At 41.0% G+C, this 15,040-nt stretch overlaps 1 long non-coding RNA gene across 1 annotated transcript; it reads left to right on the top strand.

Moving 5' to 3' along the window:
* Nucleotides 1–11,078: 11,078 nt before the first annotated feature.
* Nucleotides 11,079–14,826, top strand: LOC307149780. The gene is made up of 3 exons (XR_013819620.1): nucleotides 11,079–11,138; nucleotides 12,676–12,709; nucleotides 14,807–14,826. It is a non-coding gene; the product is annotated as an uncharacterized lncRNA (long non-coding RNA).
* Nucleotides 14,827–15,040: the final 214 nt, after the last annotated feature.

Here is a 15,040-nt window from a genome sequence, read left to right as displayed (position 1 = left end):
ATGGTGACTGATGATTGCACAGCTGAGTGATTTAGTGTCCGTGACAACAAGTGAGTGATGAAGGCAGGTGATGACAAAACATAACGAGTCCAAACTAATGTGAATGTGACAAACGCACCACAACTCCTCCTGGGAAGTTCTATACAAGTTGAGAAGTCGTGTTTATGACGTCAGGAGCGTTCAAGTAACTTTTGTCGGAGCAAAATGGCGGCGTACCTTCTCTTAATTAACTACAAGGTTCTGTTTCATTCCTACTGACCGCCAGAGGCAGTGCAAAGCACTAGTGGATAATCGCTGCGCCAGCTAGATAGATCGAGAAGAATATAACAACAAAGTCACGTCATGACGCAGACCGAGACGCGAGGATATAACCCACAGCGACTCGGTGCCCAGCCTCTTTCGCTTTCTCGCTTTTGATAGGTCGTTTGTTTTCACGCTGTCCCGTGCAGCTTACCTGAGTTGCGAGGATTCGCCCTCCCAAGCTGTGACAGCGCGTTCTACACTATCATCAGGACGGATATCTTGGATTATTTTTCTTAATTAGGTGAGTGCATACGATTATTTGTGGTTGCGTCGGCGAAACTCTGTGCTTCACGGTACTATCCGGTGGCTGGTTTCGACCGCGCTTAGGTTGCGTTCACCGCAAACCTAACATTATATGTGTTTGATATAAATATATATTTATATTATCATCGCATAAGTTACTCGCCGTAGTGCTAGTCATTGAATGCCTCGCGGTTCTATCCGAAGGCAGACTTGACTTTTACGTTTCTTGTGAGAGCGTTTCATGTTATAGAATTTTCGGTTCTATCCGAAGATTTTTTCGAACTGCTCAGTGGGTGCTATTACAGTTTTAAGTGCCTACGGTGCTAACCGAGGACGTGTTATTGACGGAGTCATGGATCATAGCTCTCTCATCTCCGTTTCAAGTTGCAAATTGTGTCCGAATACGCTTCTTCCCGACGACGGACACGATCGATGCCCATCATGTTTAGGCGCTCAACATCTGAAGGAGGCCCTGACTGATCCGTGTTTGCATTGTAGTATGCTACCGATGTCAGAGAGACAGCTTCGCCTTGCTGAGTTAGACATTAACTCGCCTGTTACCCTCGCACAACAGCCGCGACGCGCTCAAAAGCGTCGCGCATCAGCAGCTGCTGGCGCTCCGCCTAGCAAGAAGAAATCTGTACCACACAAAGACAGTTCAGAACACTTGTTATCGAAGACTGTAGCTTCTCTCTCTTCAGAAATGATTGAGATGAAACGTCGTCTTCAGTCTCTACAACCCCCAGTGTCGGCCCCACATACTGAGAACACACCAGTGGATGAGAGTGATTTCCAACCCCCACATGATATAGATTTTGACGCTCTCTCCATGAGCGCGTCTAATTCTCATTTTCTCGATGAAGAATCGGTGGAACCTGCCATACAACCCACCCTCCCAAACGATGTTTTTTCTAACCTATATGCTACAGGTGGTTCAAGCGGTGGGTCTGTACATTCATCAGGTGCAGGCCCATCTGCTCCAGACGATGTGTTATCGGTTCTGCAGATGGCGGTGGCTCGTTTGGGTCTTGACAAATCACCTGTCCAACCCATTCAAACCAATGTGTTCTTCAGACAAGCTGCTGATAGTAATGTGTTCGCAATGCCACCGTGTAAGGATTTTGTGACAGAATTCTCCAGTGCACTTACCAGTCCCAATGTGCCTAGGAGGAGGTCAAAGACAGCCCGCACTCTTGCAGCAATGGCTGAGGCTGACTCCATTGGGGTAGGACGGGCGCCTGAAATTGAACAGCCGGTTGCAGCTTTGGTGGTATCACCAGATGAGGCTCTAAGAGGCAATGTACGCTGCCCGAGTGCGCAATGTGGACGTACTGACACTTTCTTGAAGAAAGCATATGAGTCGGTAGCCTATATAACTCGAGCTGAGAATACTATCTGCCAGCTGCTTCTTGCCTGCAATAACACATTAGAGTCAGCGAGCGTTGACGCTTCTGCATCTCAGTTCTTACAGACTGCTCTGTTGACTATGGGTCATGTGACTCGGGAACTTGGGACACTTTCAGCGACCCTTCTAACAGCTCGGCGTCAGGTATGGCTTGCTCAGGCAAGGTTACCTGAAGATTGTAAGAAGACACTGAGAGAACTGCCAATTGTACCAGGACATCTTTTTGGCCCCAATGTTTCTGAGGTATTGGAAAAGAGAATGAAGTTGTCAGAAGCCACACGACAACTGACTCAGGTTCCACGAACACCACCTTTTAGAATGCCTCTGACTCCGGCTCACCCACGCTATCCGAGCTCGGAGCATCGAGTGCGACAGCAGAACGTTTCTCAGCTTCAGGCTCCACAGCGGCAGAGAGGGGCTGAGGAGGCCCAGGGACGCCGCCCTTTTTACCGTCACCAGCAGGGGAGACCACGTCAGCGCCCCCCCACAGGTCCTAAAGGCAGAGGCCAAAAACCCTGAAGTTATGGGGCCGGCGGTCGGTCGTTTCACTGTGCAGCATCTACATTACTGGGAAAATTCAGTGTCCGACCCCTGGGTTCTGGCGACTTTGAGCAGGGGATACACTCTGCAATTCCGACGCCGGCCTCCCAAGTTTTCAGGAATCTTTCCGACAGTTGTCAAAGACGTAACCAGTTCAATGGCCCTTTCCTTAGAAATTCATTCACTGTTACTGAAAGGAGCCATAGAAAAAGTTCTTCCCATCAATCAGAGGGACGGGTTTTACTCCACGTACTTCCTTGTTCCAAAGAAAGATGGCAGTTTTCGTCCAGTTCTGGACCTGAGGCGCCTAAACGTGTTCTTAAAGTCTCTTCCTTTCCGAATGTTACGCACAGTCGACGTTCTTCGATCTGTGACGAAAGGAGACTGGTTCGTGAGTGTGGACTTGAAGGACGCTTACTTCCATGTTCCCGTTGCTCCCCACCACAGGAAGTTTCTAAGATTCAGCTTTCAGAATCAAGCCTATCAGTTCAGAGTTCTACCATTCGGTCTATCTCTGGCTCCTCGTGTTTTCACAAGATGCATGAGTGCGGCCCTGACTCCACTTTGGTCCAAGGGCATGAGGATTCTGCCCTACTTAGACGATTGGCTGCTCTGTGCCCCAACAAGACGACATGCGTTACACAACACCAGGATTGTGTTGGAGCATATCCAGAAGTTGGGCCTTACTGTAAACGACACAAAGAGTCATCTGGTCCCAGAACAGACCATAACCTTCATAGGAATAACACTCAATTCAATCACAATGTCTGCCACATTGTCTCACGCACGAACAGACAATATTTGTCAGCTACTGACTCGTTTCGGTCAGGGGACAAAACTTCCTTATGGGGTCCTTCTGCAACTAATGGGGATGTTAGCTGCCGCAACATCCGTGATCCCCTTGGGCTTGCTTCACCTCAGGCCTCTTCAGAGGTGGAGCAACAGCTTAGGGCTAGATTCAGCGAGACATCGCCATTGCATGATTGTCGTTTCGCCTGCCTGTGTCCGTGCATTGAAACCCTGGAAAAAGGTAACATTTCTGAAAGCCGGTGTGCCTCTAGGGGTGGTGTCCTCCCGTCGGGAAGTGATCACGACCGATGCTTCACTAACAGGATGGGGGGCAACGTGGAACCAGAGGGGAATTGGTGGTCACTGGTCACCCAGGGAGGCCTTAGAACACATCAACGTCCTGGAGTTGAAGGCAGTGTACTTAGCTCTACAACACTTCTTACCAAACCTGATGGGTCGTCATGTGCTTGTCCGGTCCGACAACACGTCGACGGTCTTTCATTTGAATCATCAGGGCGGCACCAGGTCTCTTGCATCTTTACTGCTAACTCGCAAGATCCTCACATGGTCTCAGGGCCGGCTGGCCTCAATAAGGGCAGTTCATCTCCCGGGATTGGACAATCAAGTGGCGGATGCTCTGTCCAGGGATCTGCTGCTCCCGGGGGAATGGAGACTTCACCCGGATGTAGTACAGATGATTTGGCAACGGTTTGGCAAGGCAGAGGTCGACCTGTTTGCATCGGAAATGACCACTCATTGCCGCTGGTGGTTCGCGAGAGCCGAAACGTCCAGCCCATTGGGACAGGATGCATTAGCCCACGAGTGGCCGAGTTGCCTGTTGTATGCGTTCCCTCCATTTCCACTTCTGTGGGAAACATTACATCGTGTATTCCTATACAAGCACAGGGTGCTTTTAGTGGCACCTCGATGGCCATCCAGGCCATGGTTTCCTCTCCTTCTGAGTCTGTTACAAGGCGAACCATGGCAGCTTCCCACCAGACGGGACCTTCTTTCTCAGATGCACGGCCGTGTTTGGCACCCAGATCCAACTCGTCTTCAGCTCTGGGTTTGGCCCTTGGGTCCAGATCACAGTTAATGGATTGTGAACCGGCAGTAGTGAACACTATCGGCAACGCTAGGGCTCCTTCGACACGACAGCTTTATGCTGCTCGTTGGAGGATATTTTCTTCTTGGTGCGGAGATCAAGGAATTGACCCAGTTCACTGTACTGTGCCGACAGTTTTGAGTTTCTTGCAGCATCTATTTGATGACAACAGGGCGGCCTCCACTTTAAAAGTTTATGTTGCTGCCATATCTGCTTATCATGACCCGGTTGCTGGTGCTTCCCTTGGGTCTCATAACCTTGTTTGTAGTTTTCTGAAGGGAGCGAGGCGTTTAAAGCCTGTTCGTTCTACTCCTTTTCCTGTGTGGGACTTACCGCTTGTTCTAGAGTCCCTTTGTACACCACCATTTGAGCCATTAGATGTTGCAGATATTAAGTGGTTGTCCTTAAAAGTGTCTTTTTTGTTGGCCGTTGCTTCCACTAGACGTGTTGGTGAACTTCATGCCTTGTCAGTGAGTGAGTTGTGTTTACGCTGGTTACCAGAGGATTCTGGGGTCATTCTTCGGCCTAATCCAGCCTTTCTCCCTAAGGTTTTGTTACCACAATTTGTGAATCAGTCTATTCATCTGGCTGCTTTTCAGCCGCCTTTCAATCACTCAGATACAGATGGGGGGAGGTCTCATCTTCTGTGTCCTGTACGAGCTTTAAAGTGCTATGTTAAGTCTACCGCTTCTTTCAGACAGACAGATCAGTTATTTGTTTGTTATGGTGAGGTACGCAAGGGTGCATCTTTGTCCAAACAGAGACTATCACGCTGGATTGTCGAGACGATAAAGTTGGCGTATAATAGATCTCATCAACCCTTACCAGTGGGTGTTACTTGTCACTCCACTAGGGCCGTGTCTTCGTCTTGGGCCACTTTACGGGGAGTTTCCTTGGCGGATGTCTGCGAAGCTGCTACCTGGTCTTCTCCATGTACCTTTGCGCGGTTCTACAAGGTTAACGTGGCTGCTTCCCATGATGTGAGCTCTGCAGTCCTTCTGGAGCAATCCTGATATTGGCAGGTGGGTGGCATTCCTCATGACTGTGTTGATATGCGTCATCCACTAGTGCTTTGCACTGCCTCTGGCGGTCAGTAGGAATGAAACAGAACGCTAGTTACGTATGTAACTGTGGTTCTGTGAATTCCGGATGACCGCCAGAGTCCCTCGTCACTCGGAATGCGCGAGAAAGCATTCTGAGGCTGGGCACCGAGTCGCTGTGGGTTATATCCTCGCGTCTCGGTCTGCGTCATGACGTGACTTTGTTGTTATATTCTTCTCGATCTATCTAGCTGGCGCAGCGATTATCCACTAGTGCTTTGCACTGCCTCTGGCGGTCATCCGGAATTCACAGAACCACAGTTACATACGTAACTAGCGTTTTTAAACCTACTTATAGAAAATGAAGAATGTGCATCAGGTGTGTTTTGCTTTTTAACATGTTTTATTATCTTGTCAAGTCATCTTCATTTATATAGCGCCTTTAACAATGTAGATTGTTCCAAAGCGGCTTTACATAGGGAATTAAGTAACAGAGATTGTTTTGGCTTTACAGCAGCTCAAGAATAAAGTTATTGTCCAGCTAAAATTAGTTTGATTGATTCACTTCAGTCGCAACGATCATTAGTTATTAACTTATGGGCCGCTAACTCAACACCGTTTTAACAGAAAACTCAAGTTCTTTTTGCGCAAACTTCAAAAACGCGAATCCTTGAGAACGCTGATGGCGTGCACATGCGTATTACGAGTTCAGTCTATGGTATGCGCATTTGAATATGTGTGCAAGCGTAGTTCTTCCCTTCAAAAAACTTTAAAATGTATCGTTAAAATGCTATGATATTTTGTGCAGGGAATTAGCTTATTTTGTTGTAAATAAAAAAAGCCTGACAATGTTGACAGCTAAATACATAATATTATTCCACCACGTTTCTCACTGACACTCCCCAACTCGTAAAAATGAAGGCTTACAGAAAATCCTGAGCTTCCCACTTGTATTTACGAATTTGTGGTGTTGTTCATATTCGTTCAACTCGAAAATGCAATCTTTTCGACATGATCGCAGTAGAACGATTATTGAAACTAGTTATTTTTACTGTAGTTCCCTGGGTGAATAGGCCTTTTGGCACAGAGCAATATTCTGGTGGAATTTGGAAACATTTCAAATCTCATGTTTAACCTTATGTGTAAAGAAATTAAAAATAACCATCACCATTAAAAACCTACCGACGACAAAAATGATAATTTGAAGCATATTTTATCTTTTATTCACAGCGAAAATAGCCTGTAGGCTCCCACTGAGCAAGCGACGTCTGTGGACGTACAAAACAGGTTGATATCAAGTCCGCCCGTCCAGGCCATGATCTGAACGTCCATTGACAGCCAGAATTAGTCGATTAATGACACTGAGTAATTATGTCCAATCCGGCCATAATCTAAACGTCCACTGACAGCCAGAACTAGTTCAGAAAAGACGTTCATACTGACTATAATCTGGACGTCCGTTGACATCCAGAAACAGTCCATAAATGACGTGAATAAAGATGTCCAATCTGGCCATAATCTAAACGTCCACTGACAGCCAGAACTAGTTCAGAAAAGACGTTCATACTGACTATAATCTGGACGTCCGTTGACATCCAGAAACAGTCCATAAATGACGTGAATAAAGATATCCAATCCGGCCATAATCTAAACGTCCACTGACAGCCAGAACTAGTTCAGAAAAGACGTTCATACTGACTATAATCTGGACGTCCGTTCACATCCAGAAACAGTCCATAAATGACGTGAATAAAGATGTCCAATCCGGCCATAATCTAAACGTCCACTGACAGCCAGAACTAGTTCAGAAAAGACGTTGATACTGACTATAATCTGGACGTCCGTTGACATCCAGAAACTGTCCATAAATGACGTGAATAAAGATGTCCAATCCGGCCATAATCTAAACGTCCACTGACAGCCAGAACTAGTTCAGAAAAGACGTTGATACTGACTATAATCTGGACGTCCGTTGACATCCAGAAACTGTCCATAAATGACGTGAATAAAGATATCCAATCCGGCCATAATCTAAACGTCCACTGACAGCCAGAACTAGTTCAGAAAAGACGTTCATACTGGCTATAATCTGGACGTCCGTTGACATCCAGAAACAGTCCATAAATGACGTGAATAATGATGTCCAATCCGGCCATAATCTAAACGTCCACTGACAGCCAGAACTAGTTCAGAACAAAATGACAAACAATATCTATTAATTAACTGACTGTTAATTTACGGACTATATCATTAACTGTTAAATTGATCTTGCTGGTCAGACACCAACAGGGTTCATGATGCACACATGATGCTTTTAAGTCCTCCTGGGAAGTTTGTATTCATGAGGTTTTACTATTTTACTATTTATGTTTTAAATTAATTTATGAAGCCACTGTAAAATGTATCATTACATGTTATATTGTAATACTATAATACTGTCATATTTTGTGCAGGCATTAGCTTACTTCATCGTAAATAGAAAAGCCTGACAATGTAACTGCTAAATACCAAAGTATTGTGGTATTACATGTTTCTCACTGACACACTCATAACTCTTCAAGATCGGGCTAAAAGAAAATCCCAAGCTTCCTACTCATATTTTCATCATTGTGGCGGCGTTCATGTATGTTCAATTTGTAAATACGATCTTTATGATACAGGTATGTTTTGAATGCATCAATAGCTCTAGTTTAGGGACAATCCATACAAACAATCTTTACTAAACAGACTGTCACAGTGAAAAGATTTTTGTCCTTTAGCAATGCTAAAGGCCTAACCACTGCAGTTAACACCATGCTGTTAAATAAAAGTCTGTAGGCAAGTCTTAAGGTTAGGGTTAGGGTTAACCTAACCCTTAATTTCTAACCCAGACCCAGTTTCACAGACATGGTTTAGAAAAGCCAGGATTTGTCCTTATAGTTCAATTTGGGTATTTAATTATAGCTTTTAAAAATGTGCCTTAGAAAAAAAAAAAACATTACTGGCGTGCATCTTGAGACAAAACAATGGCACTGCCATAAGATATGTCAGTTGCTTGCAGGTAATACTGCTCAAACATGCATTTTAGTCTGGGACTACAGGCTTAAATCTTGCCTGTGAAAGTGTGAAACCCGGGGTATTATGTTGTAACTTGTATATAATTATGCCAATGTTACCAAAGTGTTGCGTTGGACAGAGGATTAACTCTAAACCAACAGGTTGTGTACCAGTGCCACACAGGGTGAAAAAGGATGTTGACATTATTAGGCATAAGAGTGTTTCTAAAGGAAAGGTCAAGAATTTGTGAAAGTGTAAAAGGGTCATTATGGGTCACATGAATGTAACTGTCACCACCATGATACCAATTCATTAGATTTTCATATAGATCTACATACAGAATTGTATATGAATATATGCAGTGTTTGCTCTGTTTAATACACTGTTTGCTCTATTAAATTGCGCTTTATCAGAACAGTGGTAAATACATATTATATATGGTCAGTTACTGTAAGTTCTTACAGTATTTTTAATCTTTAATTTTTAATGTTTAATTTTTAATCATGCACTGCAATGAAAAAACAATTTAACCAATTGATTAAATATACAGCCAGCCTACAAATACAACCAAATAAATAGCACATTATATATATATATATATATATATTCATATTTTCCTGTAATTGCAATGTTGCCACACTATTGGCTGTCTCTCATAGCTGTTTTGAGCATGATTGGTTATTCTCTGTTTATTCTGACTGTCATCCAGGAATCTAGCCAATGACAACTATGCGCGCCTTTACGAGTCAAGTTTGAATAAACGTCAGTTGAGCGAGTCGGTGTTTGCTTTGCTGCTGCGCGGGATCTTCAATATTAGCCTATTCTGTGGGTTTTACATCGTTTAAAACATGGATTATTTTACATCGGACTGCTAAATGTTTATTTTGAGCGAGTTGCTGGGTGTTGCTGGATGTAAATGAAGAACAAACAATGGACAAAGAATTTTAACAACGCACATATTGCAATCTACGGAAGGTAAATAACTTTATTTTATACAAATTCTGCTACATCAAGATATAGTGTATTAAATTGAGAATCTAAACGCGATTAGAGCAATATTATTAGTGCATACGGTGTTCCCAATGTATTAATGTTATGTGCTGCTATGTGTAAGGTTAACTTGTCTAACTTTATGATAAAAAATAAATGCTTTACGAGTGAATTGAACTGAGAATATTGTATCTTTAGACAGAAAGGAACTGCCACAGTCTTACTCTAAGAATCTGCAAACTAGGCTTTTGAATCTATTGTTGATCGCGGGATGGCTAACCGATCAGTTAAATTAACGAGTTGTAATATGTTTTGGAGCTGGTGAGTCAATTTTGCAAACTTTTGCAAATGTCTCCGTTAGTAAGTAAAACAACTAATATTGATGTGTGTGTTTCCTTCATGATCCAGGCATTTTGGGAATAAATATTATCCAGCCACACGATGTTCAGATGCGGTGAGTATTGTCATAAAATACACGTGAAATAGAGGCAGAACATGTAAACTCTGCTCAAATGCACTGGTTCAAACCCTCCAGACAAGCTTTATCTTCTTGAGTTTACAGGCCTAGCTGACCCAAAAATAAATGTCTTTCAAAATGAAAGTATTTTCAAACCTCTATAACTTACTTTTGTGAAACACAAGAATTTTGGGAATAAAACAACTAGGCTAGGCTATATTCATTGTATGACAAAAATAAAAGGCATTTTTCAAGATATCTTAATTATGGTTCTACATAAGAATCTCATAAAATTTCAACATGAGGGTGAGTAAGCTACATAATGAGATAACTCTATTTTTTTTTTTTTTTTTGATGAGCTGTTCTTTTAAAGGATTAGTTCACCTCTAAGTTGAAAATTGTGTCATCATTTACTCACCCTCAAGTTGTTTCAAATCTGTATGAATTTCTTTCTTTCTTTCTTCTGCTGAACACAAAGAAAGATATTTTGAAGAATGTCTGTAACTTGGGTCCCATTGACTTCCATAGTATTTTTTTTCCCTACTATGGAAGTCAATGGGACCCAAGTGTCTGTTTACCGACATTCTTCAAAATATCTTTCTTTGTGTTCAGCAGAAGAAAGAAATCCATACAGGTTTAAATCAACTTGAGGGTAAGTAATTGATGACACAATTTTCAACTTTGAGGTGAACTAATCCTTTAAGGACATTTGCTAAATTAACCATGTTTTATTTATTATAGTGTAGAAACCATGTTTTTATGGTGGATTTAATACAATAATTTATTAAGTGAGTATAGGAGCAGGCTTCACTGCATATATTAATAAACTTTTAGAGTGCTGGCCTGGATAATTGTAATACGTAAAATAGGAAAGAGGCCGCACTATGCATAAACTTATATTTGCAAAAATGCGTTTCGGCGCGTGCAAACTGATGAAGGCACACGCCGAAACGTGTTTTTGCAAATAAAAGTTTATGCATAGTGCGGCCTCTTTCCTATTTTACGTATTACAATAATTTATTATCATTTGGTTAGTGTCGCAAAACAGTGTTAATTTTTAGTAAGGGTTCTCCAGATTTATATAATACTTATGGAACATTAAAAAAATGGTCCTATGTTACCCGATCAATAATCCTATTAACACTCTTTTTAAAAAAAAATATATTTTTAGATCAAGCATTGGACTTACGGAGCAGAATAGGCACCAACAGAGAAACAAGTCCATCACTAGTAAGTATCCACTGCAGTATCTGGTTACACTTTATTTTGATAGTCCACTTTAGAAATTTTACTAACTATAACTTTTCAACTACATGTCAACTAACTCTCATTAGAGTATTAGTAGGCTGTAATAGACAGTCAATAGACTGGTAGGTTAAGTTTAGATGTTAGGATTCGTGTTAGGAGAATAAGTTGACTTGTAGTTGCCAAGTAACTTATAGTCAGTAGAATGTCTGTTAGGGGACCAACAAAACAGAGTGTTAGCAAATATTAAGCAGACAGTCTACTAATACTCTAATGACAGATAGTTGACATGTAGTTGCAAAGTTACTTATAGTTAGTAGAATGTCTAAAGTGGACTATCGAAATAAAGTGTTACCCAGTATCTAAATCCGCAGTCAATTTTAAAGGCACAATGCACTCCGAAATTAAAAAATTATCTCTTTTTTTCTTCTCTCTTTTTTTCTTTAAATTATCCATTATTCTAAGCCAATATAATGCAAGTGCATACGCCAGAAACTTCATACAGCCTATACTCACAGCTTGCTGTGTTGTTCACACAAGATGTTTTCTGACTTATCATGTGAGACTTATCATGTTTTCTGACTTATCATGTCAGACTTATCATGTGAGCAATGCTCTTGGACTTTTTCGACCTTCAGCATTTTGGTGTCTATTCACTTGCATTATTTGACACACAAACACAAGAGATGGATAATATTTCTAAAAGTCTAGTTTATTTTTTCTAAAATATGTGTTTTCATCTGAAGAAAGAAAATCATATACCTTTCGATCGGCATAAGGTAGATAAAATGAAGGGGGAATCAGTTTGCTCTCCTTTACCTAGTATTATTTATTAACCTTACATGTGATTTAATAAATGTACAATTAAAGGGGTGTTCCAAGCAAACATCTAAATCCCTTCACAACGAGCCCTTCCACAAAAGGGTTAGCAAAGGGGGCCATGCATGCGATGGTAAATTAACTGAAGTAATTTTATCTTATAGTAATTTTTAGGGCCCGAGCACCGATGGTGTGAGGACCCTCTTGGAATTGCTCCGTTTATATATTATATTTATGGTAATGTGACCTAGGATGGCAAGTTCCTGTGATTCATTTTAAAACTAGATATGGTGGAAGAGTTCCATTTAACATAGAATAATTGAGTTGTTTGTTTGGGTTTGCTATATTACACACATTTTCATCATACCGAAGTTCCATAGGTAAAACTTTTATTAATAGATGCGTTAATGTAACTACCTGCAGGGTTAAAAGAAAAGACGTCAAGAACACACAAACTTAAGGAACTTTTACACAACAACAATGTACTAAAAACGGAAGAGTTCTTTCTTTGTTCAGATGACAACGTTATTAAAATGATTACCATTTGGACAGATCCACTGTGTTAATCTACATGTTCCTTCTTTTGGTGATGCACATTTTTCTATCAGACATAAGTTTTAGATACCAGACAAAACGAATGAAATGTGACCCATGCTAATTAATTCCCCCCTTTTACCTCTCTCTTTTATCTTTCTGTGGTCAGGATCCGTCATTCATCAGAACAGCTACCAAGAGAAGTGAGTATTCGTCCTCTACCTCCTTTGTCTCAATGTTATTTCAACACAATTGGTCTCCAAAGTACTATATGTATGTGTTTATATTAGGGGTGTAAGATTAAGAAAATGTCATAATTCGATACAATTGCGATTTTCGATTCAAAAACGATTCTCGATAAATAAAAAAACGATTCACAGTATGTAAATGTAGTTACTTTTCCTATGTAGGTATTAGGGATGTGCATCTCCATAACTGAGGCCGATACGATGCGCATCTCGATGCATAGCCAACGATACAATACATTAATGATACAGAAGCAGCTGCCAGCTACCGATGCAATGCAATACGATTCACTATTATTACGATCCGGTGCGATTCGATTTCGATTCAACACATTGCAAAAATATGATGCTATGCAATTCAATATGGTATAGATGGTTAACTTTAATTTCTTTTGTTCAGACATAGGGCAAATCATAAAGTAGCTTAAGTGCCATCTGACTTTTAACACATGGCTCTCTCACAATCAAAAGATTTGGTTACCACAAAAAAAGCAGGTACTGTAGGCTAACTGACCAGAAAGCAGGTGCTGTTATTATGTGCTTCACGGGCCGTTTATCAGTTTGGACCAGTGCAGCGCGAGCCAATCTTGATCAAGCGACACTGTTACTACACGGCGCTAAGAGATCCCCACTGAAGTAATAACATCGCTGCGAGATCTAGTGAGAAGCATTCATATTTCTCTGTTATTAACGGATCAAACAGCGCTGACGTGGAAACATTGTGCCATGAATGAACAATCCAGTGTCCACAGATCAGCAACATTCACCATGGATTTACTGTAGTAACACTAACTGTAACCATGGAAGTTTGGCAGGAATAGTAGGCTATAATGCTTTCAAGTTACATTACGTTGGTTTTATTTTGACATAAATAAAATTACTGCCCTCAAATGTTAATCTGAACTAAAATAAACCTTTGTTTATAACTACAATATTACATTTCATTTTTTCAAGGAGCTGTTTTACATGCTTCTAAGAGTCAATTATAGCTTCATCATTCCTCAAAGTAAAAAAAAAAGAAAAATCATACTTTATGATGTTAGGTTTAATACAAAAAAAGTTAAAAATTTCTCTGGTATTTCTTTCTTTTTCCTGTATCAAAAACGTACCGAACCGTGACACAAGTGTATCGTATTGAACCGAACCATGAATTTTGTGAACCGTTAACTTACACTCCTAATATGTGCGTGTGTGTGTGTGTATATGGGGCTGTTTAAACCTGGCCACTTGATGCGTTTTCTCAGATCGGATAGCTATCTGTTTTATCACAACAATTCCATTTACACCTGGTCACATAATTCCCTCGATTCCCTCGCTATGCAAATTTAATGGCGTTCACGTCACCGAAAGCAACAGATATGAGCTGCATTTTATTGATCATCCGTTAAAATTTCTAAATCAAAGACCGCAATAGGAGAGAGCGCAACAGCCCTGGTAAGATCATTTCGTTTCTTTACTTTTAAAGATGATAACTGTGTTAAGCATCAGGGACTTACTTTCACTTTGATTTGCGATAGTTTGCACGTTGGCTTGATGAATAACGTTAGATGGTCAGCGGTGATGCGGCAGTAGCGTCGTCATAACTGGCTATAACATGACATATATAGCCTATAACACGCTCTCACACCTTTATTTTAGAGCGTTTTTGGGAGGAGTAAAATTTACATATGTGGTTTCAACAACCAGATGCATTTACACTTGTCCAGTTTCTTCTGGAATGCGGCCCAGACCTCCTCCTGAAATGGTTTGAGCATTCAGATTCAAATGCGTCACGAATGCGTTTCGGAGGGCATTTACACCTTGTCTTTTCAAGATCATATAGATATCCGATCACTAAAATCGCATGAAGTTGTAAATGGCCCCTATGTGTGTGTGTGTGTGTGTGGAATGCCTTATATCAGGCTTGATGTAATTTTACTTGATTTGTGATTTATTTCATTTAATTGATTCGAGTACTCAAATTTTCAACTATGTATCTCTGCTATAAGCTAAACCACAACAGTGGCATTTGTATTTATTTATTTTACATGTGGATTTTTTTTGCTTTGATTGTAGCTGCTGTCATGAAATGGGACTCAGCTGCAACAGAGGCCCAAATAAAGTCTGCAGCCGATCATCTGAAACTGCTTGCTGCTATAAATGAAGCTTGTGAACCTTATAGCAGCCATATTTTGTTAACTGTTATGTTATATTGTTTTAACAACATTTTATAGATTATTTAAAGGGAAATTGTTAATTTACAACTTTACTGTTCTGGCTTTTAAGTTTTATTGTGTTAATTTATACTTT

The sequence above is a fragment of the Squalius cephalus genome (genome assembly GCF_949319135.1).
Source record: "Squalius cephalus genome assembly, chromosome: 21".
NCBI lineage: Eukaryota > Metazoa > Chordata > Actinopteri > Cypriniformes > Leuciscidae > Squalius > Squalius cephalus.
This window is presented reverse-complemented; position numbering and strand designations above follow the sequence as displayed.